Source organism: Dipodomys merriami, unplaced genomic scaffold, assembly GCF_024711535.1.
Source record: "Dipodomys merriami isolate MVZ:Mamm:240054 unplaced genomic scaffold, mDipMer1.0.p SCAF_26, whole genome shotgun sequence".
Taxonomy (NCBI): domain Eukaryota; kingdom Metazoa; phylum Chordata; class Mammalia; order Rodentia; family Heteromyidae; genus Dipodomys; species Dipodomys merriami.
In genome coordinates this window covers 4,791,229-4,809,039 of record NW_027204048.1, presented here as the reverse complement: position 1 = coordinate 4,809,039, position 17,811 = coordinate 4,791,229, and the positions used below count along the sequence as shown (strand labels likewise).

At 50.3% G+C, this 17,811-nt stretch overlaps 1 long non-coding RNA gene across 1 annotated transcript; it reads right to left on the bottom strand.

The window, feature by feature from the left end:
* Positions 1–1,073: 1,073 nt before the first annotated feature.
* Positions 1,074–13,031, bottom strand: LOC138836820 (uncharacterized). Its single transcript, XR_011375072.1, has 3 exons — positions 12,949–13,031; positions 1,435–1,863; positions 1,074–1,344 (listed from the first exon to the last, which is right to left on the bottom strand). It is a non-coding gene; the product is annotated as an uncharacterized lncRNA (long non-coding RNA).
* Between the last annotated feature and the right edge of the window lie 4,780 nt (positions 13,032–17,811).

Genomic DNA, 17,811 nt, shown 5'->3' with positions numbered 1-17,811 from the left:
CCAGCACACAGAAAGATAGAAGGGTGGGTTAGCTAGACAAACAGATAAGACAACAGATAGATGGATTACTTAGACAAGACTGATAGAGCAGACAGACAGATAAGATAGACTCATTGGATAGATAGGTAGGTAGATAGATAGATAGATAGATAGATAGATAGATAGATAGATAGATAGATAGATAGATAGATAGATAGATGATAGGTAGATAGATGATAGGTAGATAGATGATAGGTAGACAGATAGATAGATAGATAGATAGATAGATAGATAGATAGATAGATAGATAGATAGATAGATAGATAGATAGATAGATAGAGATAAGATAGATAGGCGACAGAGCTAGTCAGGCAGACATTTCCGCCACAAGGAGGCGCTGGTCAGCCCTTGGGTGAAGCCAGCAGGTCTAGGCCTCCGGACCTCCAGGCCTGTGCTTTGTCCTGGCCCCATGGACACCCCCACCCCACAGCTGCAGGAAGCGGTTGTTAAGTGGGGGATCAGTGATCACACTCCGGCTGGCGACAGATGGCGTCTATATTTAGAGGAGGAATTAATGTCATTAAGAACACATTACAGGCCAAGAAAATGAGCGCGGTGAGGGCTCCAAACGGCTCCTAAAGGGGAAACAAAGGGCAAAGAGAGCGTTCGCTGGTGCTCTGCCGAGGGCTGGCCGTGTCTCCCCGGGGCTCTCCTTGTCTCGGTCCTGGCATCCAGGGTAGGTCGGGCTGTGTGTGCACCCCAGGGTGAAGATGGGGTCTGGCTTTGCTGGCCAGGGGCAGGCAGGGAGACATGTGCATGGGATCCGGAAGACCAGGAACCTGAGCACCTCCTGTCTCCCCCTCCTTATCCCAGACACCCAATCTCCAGGAGATTCACCTCCCTCTCCCTCTCCACCATAGCTGGCAACGGTGCCCCCTGCTGGCCAGCCCCCACCTACCCCTCCAACCCTCTGCCTCCAATGCCCCCACTGTTCTAATCATTTCTAAATACCCAGGGCTGGCCCCGACTGCAATCCTTCCACCTACAGCTCCTGTGTAGCTGGGTGATAGGCATATGCTACACACTTGGTTTGTTTCATTGAGATGAGGTCTCACAAACTTTTTTTTTTTTTTTGCCTGAGCTAGTCTTGACCCATAATGTTCAAATCAAGAAGCATCCGGGAGGCCAAAAGAAAGTGTCCAAAGATGAAGGCTGTATCCTGAGGCTGACGGCAAGGTGGGATGCAGGCTCACCCACGATGGCTCAATTCCAAGACCCCAGGACACACTCAGGTCTCTGTGTTTATGTGAAATCATGGCACGGTGGGCCCCGTCAACTCCAGATGCTTCCATGGTTTCCAGATCCCTAGGAGAAATGAAAAAGCTCTACTTAGTTGAGATGCATCTCTTCTGATTGGTGGAAACTTCTCCCTCGCACAAGTGTGCACACACTCACCCAGATACCTGTTTGCACACAGCCCTGTCTTTTCTTGGGAGAGCTGGGTGTCCCATTATTTAGCTTAGGGAAGAGCTATGTGGCTTCGAGTGGCGGATATGAAATTGAGGGGTGAAGGGCCAGCACCGGGACACCTTGGGAAGGCAGCGGGTTTCACCCCGCCATTGCCGAAAACAAAAGACCACAAAAGCCTGCCACGTCTCCACTTGTCAACCGGAGCCTCTGACGGAGCCAGAAGGAGCCGTCTCTGAACTCTTCATTCTCCAAGAAGCCCAGGCCTGCTCCATCCCAGCGAATGGAGTCTTGACCACAGGCTGTGTGGCATTCCCACCGCCATCTGGAAATGGCCACAGCAGGGAGCGGCAGGCAAGGATGGCTCAGGACGACACACAGAGAATTCCAGAAGCCTGGGAGCTGACCCTCCTCCACCTGAAGGAGAAAGGAGAGCCTGTGAGTCTAGGAAAGTTCTGGAAGCAGCGGAAGCAGCTCCTCCGTGCCCTGCGGTGGCAGGCCCACCACACCCCGAGCAGCCACACCTGGGCCTATCTGTCTCACAGGACCCCGATTTCACTCAAACGCAGGAGGAGACAGCATTTCCTGCAAGGTGTCACTGATAAAACAGTCCTCTGTGCACTGGGAATTTTGTTTGTTTTCCTTTGGGCTGGGCGCTGTCCCAAAGCATTTTCATTCACTTTCACAGCTCCACTTCTGGCTTTCGGGTGGCTCCATGCAGATAAGAGTCTTGAGGAGTTTCCTACCCACACTGGCTTTGAACCATGATCTCAGCCTTCCGTAATAGCCGGGATTACAGGTGTGAGCCACCAGTGCTGGACCAACATGAATTTCAGATCTCCTCCATCTGACAAAGTAGGAGGGCGAGGTCCCCACCACAACAAACACTTCTGTACCATGGGGCCCTGGCCAGGAAGGGGTTCCCACCCCTAAGGTGTGGAAATGGGGGTGCTGACATGGACAACCCCGCCCCCTCCCTCTCCCCCCGCCCGGGCTGTTTTGATCATGAAGCCCCTGGAAGACGGTGCTGCATGCAGAGCCAGACACAATAAAGGCTCAATGAATCACAGCTATGACTGCCGTGGCTCTCTTCCCTCATCAAATTTGGAAAGGGGGAAGAAAAATAAACAACTCACTGGGAATCTCTCTACGAAAATAAAAACTTTAAATTAAAAAAAGAAGAAGAAGAAAGAGCTGGAGATAAGCTGCCACTTCTCAGTGCTGAGCATTTAAAAATAATTTTGAATGCAAGGCGGGCAGGCAGGCTGGGGGGAGGGGGAGGGGGAGAGAAGGAGGGAGGGCCGGGTTTCTGGAAGGGCAGACAGCGCAGATGGGCCATCAGGAGCTTCTGCCGGCGCGTCCAGGGTGGCTGCCAGCGCCACCGGGGACCCATCTTCCACTAGAACCAGATGCTGCTAATTGGCGAGGAATCCGTGGCTGCCGCCCAAAGAACAGAACAAATTCTTCGTCACCACATGCTTGGTTTTTTTATTCCTTCCAAGCGAAAGGCATTAACTCTTTCAAATAACAGCACCGCACCGGGCCTCCACAAACACACAGGCACAACAGGAGACACCTTCATGGAGATGCAGGGGCTGGGAGGGAACACTGGGGATGGCAGGGCTCTGACCCTTCGCTCCATCCTCATTCATCCGCGGTTTCTGACCCCTGGGGCTCTGAGCCAGTAGGGGCCCTGGAGAAGCTCTGGGGTTGGATGCCCAGTGTGGGGCTGCCTGCACCAGCGCCCCCCCCCCCCCGCAGCACTGTGACCAGATCCCTGCGGGGATCGCTCACCATGAGAGAAGGTTTAGTTTGGTTCATGGCCACATAGGTTTCCATTTAAGGGCAACAGTCCCATTGCTGTGGGTTTACCTGTAGCAAAGGAGACTGCTCACCTCATGGCAACTAGGAAGGAGAGAGAGAGAGAGAGAGAGAGAGAGAGAGAGAGAGAGAGAGAGAGAGAGAGCTGGGTCCCAAACCCCACTCCTGGGGATGCCTAAATATTAAATCATGTTCTTCTGGCAGCTCCCAGACTGAGGACCAATCTTTCCATGGGTGAGCCTGTGGAGAACCTTCTAGACCCAAACCATAGCTGAGAGTCAGCTCACTTGGCCCCATTCCCTTAAACGATTCCCCCAGACCCCTCTCCCACCCTCAGGGAGGAGGGTTGATCACCATCCCCTCTGTCCGTGATCTCAGGGTTCAGTCGAGTTCTGGTCACTGTCTGCTCAGCATCCACACCCAAACAACCACCATCATCACCATGTCTCTTCTTGTCTAGGGACCTGGACAAGAACGGACCAGGTAGACCCACAGAGGGAGACACATGGCAGAGCAGGGCATCTGGACTCAGCCTGCAGTGCGGTGCTCTGCTGCCTTCACAGGAAGGCCTTGTTATCTGCCCTGTGCATGCTGTGGTGCTGTCTACTGCAGTGTCCATGCCCATGGTCCGGGGCTGAGCAGAGTCTGCAGCCGTGGCAGAGCCCACCAGGCCCCAAATCATCACATTCCAGTCTTGGCAGAGAAAAGATGCCCACCTTCCTCCCCAGGCAGAAGGGAGGCTGGGGTGCCTGGGTCATGGGAGGCCATGGGGGGAGGTCCTCTTCACCTCCCTGAACCAGGGATACAACACCCCCCCCAGACTAGCTGGGCACCAGTGGCTCACACCTGTAACCCCAGCTACTCAAGAGGCTGAGATCTCAGGATCATGGTCCAAAGCCAGCCTGGGCAGGAAAGTCCATGAGACTCTGGAGCACCAGGAGGGCAAAGGCCGAGCTCTGGTTTAGGGGTTCAAAATACATGTGCAGCCAGGCGCCAGTGGCTCACGCCTGTAAGCCTAGCTACTCAGGAGGCTGAGATCTGAAGATCACAGTTCAAAGCCAGCCTGAGTAAGAAAGTCTGTGAGACTCTTATCTCCAATTTGCTGGTGAGAAAACCGGAAGTGGCACTGTGGCTCAAGTGGTAGAGCGCTAGCCTTGAGTTGAAGAGCTGAGGGACAGCGCCCAGGCCCAGAGTTCAGACCCCATGACCAACAAAAGAAAAACAGGCATCTGTGCACACCAGGTTCCTATTCACAATGACAGATAACTGGTATAAGCAAGCTAAAAGGAGGGACGATTATTTAGCCCACCATTTGTAAGTTCAAAGCTGGCTAGATCCAGGCTTTCTGGACATCATGGCAGACAGGAGGCCAGGAAGTAGAGAGATGTGATGGGAAAGATAAGCCCTTCAGGACTAGAGATGTGGCTTAGTTGGTTAAGCACCAGCCAATGAGCAAAAGCATCAGGTACCAAGTTCAAGTCCCAGTCTTGGGACCAAAAAAGTAAAATAAAAGACAAAAGATAAGCCCTTTGGAGAGGCTCAGACACCCATGCCCCCACAAACCCACCTTCTAACGACTTTGAATTTGTCTGATGAGGCTAGAGTCATGTGGGGTCTGGGAGGGGCACCCATAGTGGGCCCCACTACTTCCCCAGCCATTGCTCCGTCCAGTCAAGCCAGAGTCAGGGCCAATCAGCACCCTCCCCTCCAAATCTCAAGCCACCAGTGCCTTCCATGCAGCTAGGATGCACACCACTAGGCCCAGCTGGTTGAGTGGAATGGAGTCTTCTTGTTAATTTGGGGGAAGGGTTCTGGGCTGGCCTTCAACCATGATCTCCCATCTCTGCCTCCCAGGTAGCTGGGATTACAGTTGTGAGCTACTGCACTTGATGTTTTTTGTTGATGGTGGTGCTAGTCCCGGGGCTTGAACTCAAGGCCTGGGCACTGTCCCAAGGCTGGTGCTCTATCACCTGAGCCACAGTGCTACTTCCAGCTTTTTTGGTGCTTAGTTGGAGCCAAGAGCCTCATACACTTGCCTTTTGAGGCTGACTTTGAACTGTGGTTCAGATCCCAGCCTCCCGAGTAGCTGGGTTACAGGCATGAGCCACCAGAACCTGGCTTTTTGTTCTATGTTTCTTGAAAGATGGTCACCCGTGTAGCCCAGGCTGACCTCAATCAAATTGAAGATCCTCCCACCTTTCCTCCCAAGAGCTGGGATTACAGGCATGTACCACTGCACCTGACTGCTTTTTTTCTTCTTGGTGAACATACAATATTTGTACTTATTGGCGGGGTACTGTACATGAGCCAATACACACACACACAATGAGTAATGACCAAACTGGCACTAATCCACATCTCCATCTCCTTAGTCACCTCCAGGTCGTGACCCTCCAAACTTTCCCCTCCACTCATTCTGAAAGAGATGAGAAACTGTCATAGACAACAGATACCAAAATCGAGTCCCCAGGATGGAATTGTCAGAAAGTTCTAGAAGGAGTCCATGTCCAAGGGAGGAATCGTGAGACTGTTCTGGAAGAAGTCCACATTTACTGATTCAGGGTAGAAGATAAACTCAGGACTGTCAAAGCAGCCATACCCGTGATAGGAACAAATTAGCCAGCGTCTCCCAAATGAAGAGAGAGAGAGAGAGAGAGAGAGAGAGAGAGAGAGAGAGAGAGAGAGAGAGAGAGAGAGAGCCTAGCTTGAAAACGGCCAAGTTCCGGGCTCAGAGAACTCAGCAGCCCATGCATAACCAGTCATGCATAACCTTGAACCCAGCTCCATCCAACAAAATCTGAGCCCCAAGCAGGCAAGAGGAGGATGAGCGTGAAACCCTGTTCTGTTTACTCGCAGGATGCAGTGAGGGCCACAGCAGTGCATCGCCAGGAACTCAGCAAATTAATTCCCTCGTATTCTAACACACACCTCCAAGCCGGCTTCCTAAATCACGGTGGCGCGCCCCTGCATTGCCTGGGCTCAGATAATTCTATTTCATTTCTTGGATCCGCGCAGCCTAAGCAAGTTTCATAAATATTTAAGACAAGAATGGGGAAAGGGAAAACACTGGATAATGCATGAAGAGAGCCAGCTGGCCAACGCAGAGCTGCCCCTGAAAACTAGCTCTAGAAGCTTCCGAGGCTTTAGTACCTACATTCTGCACATCACAAGAGGGAAGATGGGAGCCTGCCGTCCTCTTTTGATTTGTTTTCCATTTTATGGCTAGATTTTTTAAAGCTACTGCTTGAAATACACTAAGTCCTTTCTGAATTCAGTCTTTATGGTCAGGAGTTTTTTTGTTTTGGTTTTTTTAAGTGATTGGTAACTTGGCAATCTGTGGTTTCTTCAGGGAATGTGTGTAATTGATCACCTGCCCAAACCGCATGTCACCCTCATTTTGGTCCCAAGAGAAACCTAAGTGGGAAACACCCATACAGAGTTATACCCAGCTGGGAATGGTAGCTCACACCTGTAATCCCAGCTACTTTGAGGGCTAGGGTAGGAGGATCACAGTTTGATAGAGGACAAAAAATAAAATCTCATGAGACTCCCCCCCCACCCCATCTCAGTCAATAAGCCAGGCATGGGGGCTCCTGTCTGTCATTCCAGCTACACACAAAGTATAAACAGGAGGATCACAGTTCAGAAAGGAAAGAGCAAGGCCATGAAATCCTGTTAAAAAAGAAGAAAGCAAACAGAACCAGGGTTGTGACTCAAGTGGTAGAGCACCTACTTAGCAAGCATGAGCCCCTGAGTTCAAACCCCAGGACCCCCACAGCAATTTAAATGCACAGAATCACCAAGGCAGTGGGGCAGGAGGCGGAGTGCATTTTGAGGAGACGTACACATCCTGCAGAGCGTGTTACCAGTGCACTTGCCAGGCTCCAGGCATTTCTGCTCTCAGCAAAGTCCATCTGTGGCTCCTTCTAAAGAATCGCTGTGGGTGAAATACCCCCTCCCTCCCGTGAACGCCTGGCTGGTGAAACCAGCCCTCACCCTCACCTTCCGATCCATTACTCGCTCATCAGCTCGCTCATGCAACTCCCAAAACACCCTCAGACGACAAGAAAACGCAATTTCACTTGCAAAGCTGATTGCAAATTATCTTCTGATTACAGATTGATTTTGTTTGTGACAAAATGTTTCCTTCTCGCCGCTAAAATAATCTTGGAGGGACTCACCGTGGAACACCTCATTTATTAACCCACTGTAGTTTTCCCTAATCCCTGTTTTCGCCTTTTTTATTTATTTATTTTAAACACCTATTTACAACATCATTAATCCTCATCAGTATTGTCTAAGCGACTACCAGCACCCCAAAGAAAACTACAGTCAGCCGGGCACGGTAGTGCAGCCCTATAATCACAGCGATGAGGAGGCTGAAGCAGGAAGTCAGTAAGTTTGAGACCAGCCTGGGCTATGTCCCAGGAAAAGGAAGAAGAAAAAGAAAAGCACGGTGGTTCACACTGACAATCTCAACTACGAAGGAGGCAGAGCTCACGAGGAGTGTGATTTGAGGCCAAACCAGGGCAAAAACTTAACAAGACCACATTTCAACCAACCAGCTGAGCGTGATGATGGATAGCTATAATCCCAGCTATGGAGGAAGCATAGATAGGAGGATCATGGTCGGAGGCTGGCTTACTTTGGCCCCATAAAAGAATAAGACCCTGTGTCTGAATAAAAAGCAAAAAAGGAGCTGAGGCATAGTTCAAATGGTAGAGTACCTGCCTAGCACGTGCAAGACTCTAAGTTCAAATCCCAGTACCACCTGTCAATGGAAGTCTAAGTTATTAGACTTTGTGCCCTGGGGACAGGCAAGAGAGGAGAGAGGCCTCTGATTAATTACCTGGATGCCCTCTGGGAGGAGAGACTCAGGTGCAGAGCCCCGATCCATTGATCAGGCTGGCACAGCTGTGCATCATCGACTTCCCATGGGTCGTGAGAGGAACACCACCAAGCCTACTTCCACGGGGAGGGGAGAGGGCCTGGCCTGGATGTGGGGTGTGCAGAGGAAAGCAGGCTGGCTGCGGTGGGCCCCGAGTGCCGGCGATACCTGGATGGCCCCGGAAAGCCGTCCCTTCCTGACACCATTGGGTTTTTCTCCAGTTCTGATTGTCCCTCTACCACATGTGGGCTGAGCTCACCAGTGCCCCATATCTGTTCATTCAGACGCTTCACTCAGCAGCCACACAGACCTGGTCTAGATTGGGGGTGATTTTGTCTCCTTTGTGGGAATTAGGTGGCTGTGGCGGTGTGGTTTTATCTATGGGTCTTTGTGCTGTTCCATGGGTCTCCAGGTGTGGTTTGGGGCCTGTGCCATACTGTTTTGATCCCTACAGCTCTGCCGTGTAATTGGAAGCCTGGTGTTACGATGTGATTGGCACTACTCTTTAGTCAGGATGGCTTTCCCTCTGCAAGTCTTTAAGCATCCATAGGACTGATCTATTTCTGCCAAGACTGACATTGGGATTTTGATGAGGTTGCACAGAATCTCTGCATTGCTGCCATTGGCTGTGGTCATTTTCATGATATCCGCTCTGCCAGCTTGGAAGGTCTTTCCATCTTCTAATTTTAAAAAAAAATCTTTGAAACAAAAAGGAGGCTGGGAATGGTGGCTCGAGCCTGTAGTTCCAGCTACACAGAAGGTAGAGATCCAAGGGAAGTGGTGCAAGACCAGCCAGGACAAAAAAAGGAGTTCAGGAAACTCCATTTTGATCCATGATTAGTGGGGTGATGCACACCTGCCCTCCCAGCTCGGGGGGGGGGGGGGGTCCAGTGGGGGGGGTGCGGCACAATGGCCCAGCACAGTGGTCTGAGCCTCTATCCCCAGAGATAAAAGAAGCAAAAATAAAGGGATCAAAGCCCATGCTGGCTGGGCACAAAGAGAGACCATACCTCAAAAACTATGGCTAGACACTGGTGGCTCATGCCTGTAATCCTAGCTACACAGGAGGCTGAGATCTGAGGATCACTGGTCAAAGCCAGTCCCAGCAACAAAGTCCTTGAGACTCTTGTCTCCAATTAAATACAAAAAAAAAAAAAAAAAAAAAAAAAGCCAGAATGGAGCTGTGGCTCAAAGAGCACTAGCCTTGAGCAAAAAGAACTCAGGAACAATGCCCAGGCCTCAGATCAAACCCCACCACTGATTTTTTTTTTATTGTAAAGATACTATACAGAGGGTTACATTTACATGAGCAAGGTAATGAGTACACTTCCTATTGAGCATTGTTACCCCCTCCATTGTTTTCCCCCTACCATCCCTTCCCTCCCTACCTTCCCCGAGGTTCTTTTTTTTTAAATTGTGATTAAGTGATTACATAATTTCCCAAATTTCACAGTATTGTGGAATAATGATGCTCATTTAAGGTCACAAGTTCATTCTAACTTTCCTGGAGCAAATTGTCTATCACGGTCTATAACATATAACGGTGTACACATATACACCATACATGCGATCAGTAGCATGGGGATATTTAGTAGTGGTTCGACCAGATGAGTGGGAGTTCTTTGTTTCTTAAGTCCTGTTAGTTTTGTCATATCACCTAACATTTTGGATTTATCATCCACTTATCAGGGAGACCATGTACTGTTTGTCTCTTTGCTCTTGGCTTACCTCGCTCAACATGGTTCCTTCTAGCTCCATCCATTTCCCTGCAAATGCCATTGTTTTGTCATTTCTAATGGCTGCATAATATTCCATTGTGTGTAGATACCACAATTTTTGGATCCATTCATCTGTGCTGGGGCATCTGGGTTGTTTCCATATCCTAGCTATTGCCACCACTGATTTTTTTTTTATCTATGAAAAACAGGAGCAGCAGAGTGGCTTCAATGGCAGAGCTTCTGCCAGGGAGCCAGGCCCCGGGCTCCTCAAACTCCCTCTGTTCCTGCTCAGCAGCCAGGATGCACGCTTTTGATCAAAACTCCACCACCTTTGCCGCCCTTAGTGGATGAGGAGGTCAAACAGTGAACCACGAGCCGCCCTTTACTCAGGTTCTTACAAGAGGCTTCTCACGGGAGCTCACAGCTCCCTTCTGTGGCTGGGCCTTTCTGCAGATGCCACATGGGGCACTGGGGTGTTACCACTTGGGTTCACTCTCTGCCAGCTCGTCCCCATGGCTCACAGTTGTCAGTGGTTATTACCACTGGTGCACATCAGTGTGTACCACAGCCTGGCCATTGGATTCTGAGAGGCAAAAATCCCAAGAACCAACACGGCAGAAGACTCAGGCCAAAGCCAGCAGGCATGTTATACCCAGCCTCCCAAGTTCAACTCCATACCCCGCGTCGACCCAACCGTACCACATCACACGCATTGCACCTCAGGATGCTGACTAGTTCCTTTAGCCACCTACCACACTGCAAGTCACACCAGGTGGCTGGACTCCACCCTGCCTGGCCCCAAAACCCCAAAGAAGCTGGAATCCCAGCATGCCTGGCAAAGCCATGCTCAGGAGGAATGGCCACTGAGCTCTACATTGGGTGAAATGGTCAAGCCAGGCACCATTGGCTCACGCCTGTAATCCTAGCTACTCAGGAGGCTGAGATCTGAGGGTGGCAGTTCAAAGCCAGCCCAGGCAGGAAATTCTGTGCAACTCTTATCTCCAATACACCACTAGAAAACCGGAAGTGGAGCTGTGGCTCAAGTGGTAGAGTGCTTGCCTTGAGCTAAAGAGCGCAGGGACAGTGCCCAAGCCCAGAGTTCAAGCCCCACAACCAACCAAAAAAAAAAAAAAAAGGTCGAAACATAAGTTCTTCACAGGGAGTTATCAGTGTGTATATTTGATATTTGATATTTTTCTTGTCTTTGTGATTATCCCTAAGATAAACACATTGAAGAAGGAATAGTATCTCCTGCTCACAACTTGGTTGCTCAGTACCAGGTTCCCAAACATCATGGCAGCTAGGGTGGAGGAGGACTCTTCATGTCATGGTAGACAGGAAGTGAGGAGAAGCAGTAACAGGAAGTGGCCAGGCAAGATACAGATCCTAAGGAGACATTCCCAGCCACCCACTTTCTCCACCCAGACCCCACTTCCCATGATTTCCACCAGCTCCCAAGGGTCTAATCAAATCTGAATCCATCAATAATCAGATCCACTGATCAAAAATCATGATCTGATGAATCCATTGATGATCAGATCCACACTGATCACGTCCTGATCTGATGAATCCATCCACGATCAGATCCACTTATTTCACCCTGATGTGATTGGATCATTTTGAAATCCATCAAGGACACAAGCAGAAGTGAGCCTCCCCAGTCTCCCCCAAGTCTCTCCATCCAGTCAAGTTGGCCAAACAATCGGGACTGGGACTTCTCAAGCCCTATCACTGGGAAGAGCGGGGGGGAGGGGGGGAGAGGGGGGTGCTGTGGTGAGGAGGATGGAGAAGAGGGTTTACACAAAATGGTGTTCAGTAGACAGAAGTGGAGGAAAAGTCCTGGGAACATTCTATCAAGAATCAGAGAGGGCTGGGAAGGTGGCTCAGTGGTAGAGCACTTGCCTTGCATGCCTGAGGCCCTGGGTTCGATTCCTCAGCACCACATAAGCAAAAAGAAAAAAGCTGGAAGTGGTGCTGTGGCTCAAGTGGTAGAGCACTATCCTTGAGCTGAAGAGCTGAGGGACAGCGCCCAGGCCCAGAGTTCAGGCCTCACGACCGGACCCCCCAAAAAAAAAGAATCAGGAGACAAAACCTATAGATTCGGAGCCACATCAATGACAGACTGGTGGGAAGTAAGGGGGCAGAGGGTCTGCAGGTCTGGGGTCCCAGGCCCTGAGCACCGGGCAGGAAGGCAGGACATCCTGTCTAGGGGCATGGGCCAAGACAGACACTGCAGTCCAGATTGAAACTGCTCTAGGCCTGATTGAGAAAGCAAGGAGAGGAGTTTATTCTACATAGCTCTCGACCACATGGAAAACATGAGTGTGAGCAGCTCAGGCAGCCAAAGCCATGTCCCACCCCACTTGAGATGGAGGGTTGCCGGGGCTCCATCGAGGACTCTTCCAAATGCAGCCCCCAAGGCCAGCACAGCAGCTGCGGCCCAGCCAGGGCCCCCTGCTAAGCCTTTTCCATAAGAGCTATTGGTCCATTTGGCTGTCCTCAATGTAGTACTCGGTATGTATCGATAGCACAATTGTCAGCCCAGCAAACATTTCCCATTTTAATAGTTCACATGAGATGCTGCATTATTGATCTTACAGCACTAAATAAAAAACTCCTTTGTCAGGGGAACACGAAATGGCTTTTAATGGACACAGCCAAACACCTGCTACTAGTTATGGGAAGAAAAATAACCAGCCTGATAGAGGAGATTTGGAAGCGCCTCGAAATGCTTTGGCTTGGGGATTTTCTGGCCTTTTGGTGACACTGAATATTCCTTCCCCAGCCGACCATCCAAAGGCTGACTCTCAATGAGAGGAGAAAGAGGAGCCATTGGCCTGAACTTTGCAATGTGCAGGTGGCATGTTTTCTGTGCCTCATCTTCCATAGGTTCCCCCCACCTCCCTGACAGCCCCAAATGCATGATTCTATCCCCAATAAAAGCAGCTAAGCACTGCAGACATTAACTTCTCACTCAGACAAAATCTGTTGGTGGATGGTTCCAGGACAGGCACTTCCACTCCTTGAGTTTAGAGCTCTGAGTCACCATCTCTGCTGTCCTCTTGATTTGATCACCTGTTCCATTAGGACTGCAACCAGCCATCCCTTTTTGTCATCTTCTTCACCTGGGAAGCATGAAACAGGTCCAAAGGCTCCTGGGTTGAAAGCTTGCTGCCATCTGGAGATAAGAGAGAGATGATTGGGTCATAGAGGTTCTGACTCCACCAATGGGCTCATCGACCAATGACATCATAGCTGAATGAGCTGTCAGGAGGTGGGGCCTTGATAAGTGATTGGATCGTGAGGGCTCTGGCTCCACCAATGGGTTCATCCATCAAGGACATCACAGCTGAGTGGGATCTGGCTCCTACTCAAAAGACAGGGATCAGGAGGCTCACAATTTGAAGCTAGCTCAGACACCACCACCACCCCGCAATTTCAATCGATAAGCAGGTTGTAGTGGCAGCTATGCGTGTGGGAGTACATTACAAATAGGAGTTTCACACCAGCCCTGGCAACAACATGAGATCCTATCTCAAAAGCAAACACCCCATCCTTAACCTAAGCAGTAAGAACTGGGGCATGGCTCAAGTGGTAGAGCATCTGCCTAGCAAGGCGAGACCCTGAGTTCAAATCCTATTACCACCAAAATCCAAAATATAATAATAATAACTTAAGTTCCCCTTGGAAAGCCTCAATCGATGTGTGTTCTTCCTGGCTACCTCCCCTGGGCTCCTCACTGAGGATAGGGGACAGCTTGATTTCCTGAGAAGGGATTGCTGACCCTGGCAAGAAACACTTAGCTTAAGAGTTGTGCAATCTCCCTGGCCTTACTAAAAAAAAAAAAAAAAGATACTGAGCAGATAAATTTTACAGCAATCAATCTCATCATTAACAAGTGGTGGCCATGTATCTCCATGATAAATCTCATCATTATACATTGTTTCTACTCCTTATGGAGCTTTGAGTCATAACTCAGAGCCGAGGCTCCATGTGGGACTTACATAGGGCAACAACGGTCCTGGCACCTTATTTCCAAATGGAAGAAACCTGCCAAGGACTCTGGAACTTTACAAACGCAAAGAGACCCCTGAGGCAGGAGAGATGGGAGACAAGGAAATCGTATCATTTTTAATAAATATTAAACGTGTCAAACTCAGAAATCAGAACAAAAAGTAATTAGTACCCCTCCACCAACTCCATTAAGATGTCAAATCTCACAGCCAGGGCACCTGTGACTCACACCTGTAATCCCAGCTACTCAGGAGGCTGAAATATGAGGTTCATGGTTTAAAGCCAGCCCAGGCAGGAAAGTCCATGAGACACTTATCTCTAATTAACCACCAAAAGGCTGAAAGTAGAGCTGTGCCTCAAGTGGTAGAGCATCATCCTTGACCAAATGAAAATAAATAACTAAGGGGCAGCACCCAGGCCTTGAGTTCAAGCCCCGGGACTGACATGAAGAAGGAGGAGGAAGAAGAGGAAGAGGACAAAGAGCAGGAGAAGGAGGCGAGGAGGAGGAGCGTGAGGAGGAGGAAAGCTCCAGTGACTGAGGGATCCTGTATAGTTCAGACCAGAGGCAGGCTCAGCTGACTCCCTGACATAAGAAGGACCTTTCAGACTTTGGTAAGTATCCCAGACTGTCCTAGACCTCTTGATCTTCCTGCCTCAGCCTTGCAAGTGCCAGGATTTCCGGTGTGTGCTATCAAGCACGGCCCCACCCCCCCCCCTTCCCTCAGGATGGGTCACCATAAGCAGTGAGACAGGCTGAGCCCATTCTAGCATCCTCAGCAAGCGGCTCCATGGAGCTCTGGCTCCCGGGGAGGAGAAAGGATAAAGTGTGAAGGTCGCTGTGTACCCTGGATCTCCCAAGGTCATACAGTGCTTAAACCAGAGCCAGGGACCCCAAGCCACAGCACCAGGAGCCCCACATTCCATCAGGCCACTCGCTCCTCTGAGCCAAATGAAGATGTGTAGCGAAGGGCAGAGAAGGGAGGTCTGTGTCAGGTAATAGATAACGATAGCTCTTCTGTATGTCTTCGGCCATCTTTGGAGAGAGATGTTTGCTTTAGGTTCAACAGGAAGAATGAGGGCAGGAGGAGAGGAGGTGAGCAGAGGGAAAGCAGGGCCTGGTCACCAGTGCATTCAGAACTGGCCAGAGGTGGCTTCAGAAGTGGACTGACAGTTTGTAGTCTTAGGAGAGGTCAGGTGATGGTCCATGGTCTCAAGAGGGGTCAGGTGATGAGCAGCTGCACCTGGCTCTTCGGATGTGAGGAGTCAGGGCCCTGCTGGTCATTGTGAAGGATGATCCCTACCCACTGCCATGGCCACGGTGCTCCAGACTCTATACCCACTGTCACTCCATGGCCACACTCTCCTAACTCCCAACCCACTGCCATGGCCAGAGCACTTCTGATTCCCCAACAGATGACCATCTTCCCTGATGGCTGTTTGCAGCCATGGGCTCTGACCACCAAGCCCACCCCAGTCCCAGCCCCGCTGTGTGCCCCTGGTTCCCATCACCAACCCCTGCACATGGAGTGTCTTCTGGGCAGAGCTCACCCCTTCTCCCCGGGCAGTGGCTCCAAGGACCCCATCCAGGCACAATGCACTAAGCGGACACTGAAATGCATGCTCTGGTTTTCCACAGACCTCATTTATCCTAATGGAGCGCTAATAACCATGTTTTAAAAGTGAATACTGTACTATGTGTCTCCATTAGCTTGCTGTGAGCAGCGAGCACATGAAGGACAGGATCTCAGGGCATAGAAGGAGGGGGAGCAGAGGAAGAAGGAAGCCCGCTGGTGGGGGAGGGAGAGGCTCAAAAGAGCCACGTGGAAAACTCCTGGGTTTCATTACTCTAACCGCGGGGCCTCAAGGACCTCCTGTCCTTATAGGAACTGCCAGTCTCAGCAAATTCTCCAGCTGCTGTTTCTTGAAAGTGCATTTTAATACCAAAAATGTCCCTCAGCAGGGCTAAGAACACAGAGGTCCCCACGGGCCCGTTCACTCACCCGCTGGCTTGGGGCTGGGCGGGTGGAGGGAGGGGGTACTGTTTTGTCTCCGCTATTGCATTAAAGCAGGTAGAAAAGAAAAGGGTGGAAAGAGGGGACCTCTGTTCAGTTAGACAACTGTGTGTGTGTATGATTGCTCCCCCCACCCATCACCCCAAGCAAAGCCTCATTACTTAGCGGGGATAAAAAAAGAAGCTAGATCAACCTAACAATAGTCTATAATTACTTGGCAAACGGTTTCGCAGAGCAATTATGCTATTAGTCCAAGTGCCTTTGACTTCAAAGATTTCTCTCTGGCTCTCCTCCACACTGGGAAAGGAGGCTCCAGAGGAGCATAAATGAGTGGCAGGAGACCACAGCATGACTGCCATCCCTACGCACATACACAGGGGCACAACATCCTGCAGAATCCCCCATGGGAAGGAGACCAGCAGTGGCTCCAAGTGACAGCCCAGTAGGGGCATCAGCCCCTGGGAATTTCTGGCCACAGGACAAAGAAGGTGTCATAGGTGCCCTGCTCCCAGCACAACTCTTCCATCATCTCGGCTGATCCCACAAACTGAAGCTCAAATACGCACGTACATATGTAGATATATAGATATATCACACACACACACACACACACATATATATATATGTACATATCCTGTAATTCTGCAATTCCAGCCACTAGGGAGGTGGAGTTAGGAATGTGGCTCTCCTGAGACATAGACAGACACTGACACTGCTCACTGCCCCCAGAGCTTGGCACATGTGGCAGGATGAGAGGGATCCAAGCAGATGTTCACCCCCTGCATCACGGGCAGGGAGGTTGGTACACAGAGTACTAACTGTTGAAAGTTGGGTGCTACAATCATAGCATCTACTTATGTGATGATCTCCCATCATGCATCTATATAATCAGTGTAAATAAGGCGGCACAGCCACACTACCTTGGCTACTAAGATGGGAGCCCATCACCACCAATCCACCTACCCACCCATTGATTGGTTTGGGCTGGCTGTCTGGAAACCAGTGTTTTACACCCCAGATCCAAACCCCAGGAGCTCCACTCCAAATAAAGGGACACGGTGAGGGGCATGTAAAGGACAATTCTTCCATGGTGGCCATGGGGTGGAAGACAGCTTGGGCACATCTTCAGCTATCTTTGGGGTACAGACATTTGCCTTAGGTTAAATAAGGAGACTTGGCTGGGAATGTGGTGGCTTAGTGGTAGGGTGCTAGCCTAGCATGCATGAAGCCCTGGGCTTGATTCCTCAGTACCACATACACAGAAAAAAAACAGAAGCAGTGCTGTGGCTCAAGTTGTAGTGCACTAGCAAAAGAAGCTCAGGGACAGTGCCCAGGCCCTGAGTTCAAGCCCCAAGACTGGCAAAAAATAAAAAATAAGGAGACTTGAGGACAAAGGTATGCCAAGTTAAAATGGCCACCAGTCCCAGTGTGGCCTGGGTGGTGATCATTCTGGTCCTTGTTTCTGGTGGATTCTGGAGAGGTATGATGGCTGTCACAGCTGATCAGGATCAGTATATCCTGTGTCCTGCGGGGTGAGCTGTCCTGGGGGGCTCTGCCAGCCCTCAGGGGTGGCTTCATCCCTTGTCATTAAGAAGTTATCAATTTGTCTGGTCCTTCCTGAACCCCAAGGTGATTGCAAAGCAATTGCTGGGAAAATGGTTCAGAGCAGAGACACATACAACGTGGAGTTAGAGGTGCCCCACTTTTAGTTCATTTGTGGGCCCAACAAAAGTGGCTTTGAAGCACCTGTCACTTGATGCACAATGGGAATCAGTCATTGTTCTTTTTTTCTTTTTGGCTGGTCCTTGGGCTTGAACTCAGAGCCTGGGTGCTGTCCCTTCACTTTTTTGCTCAAGGTTAGTGTTCTACCACCTGAGCCACAGCTCCACTTCTGGCTTTTAGGTAGTTAATT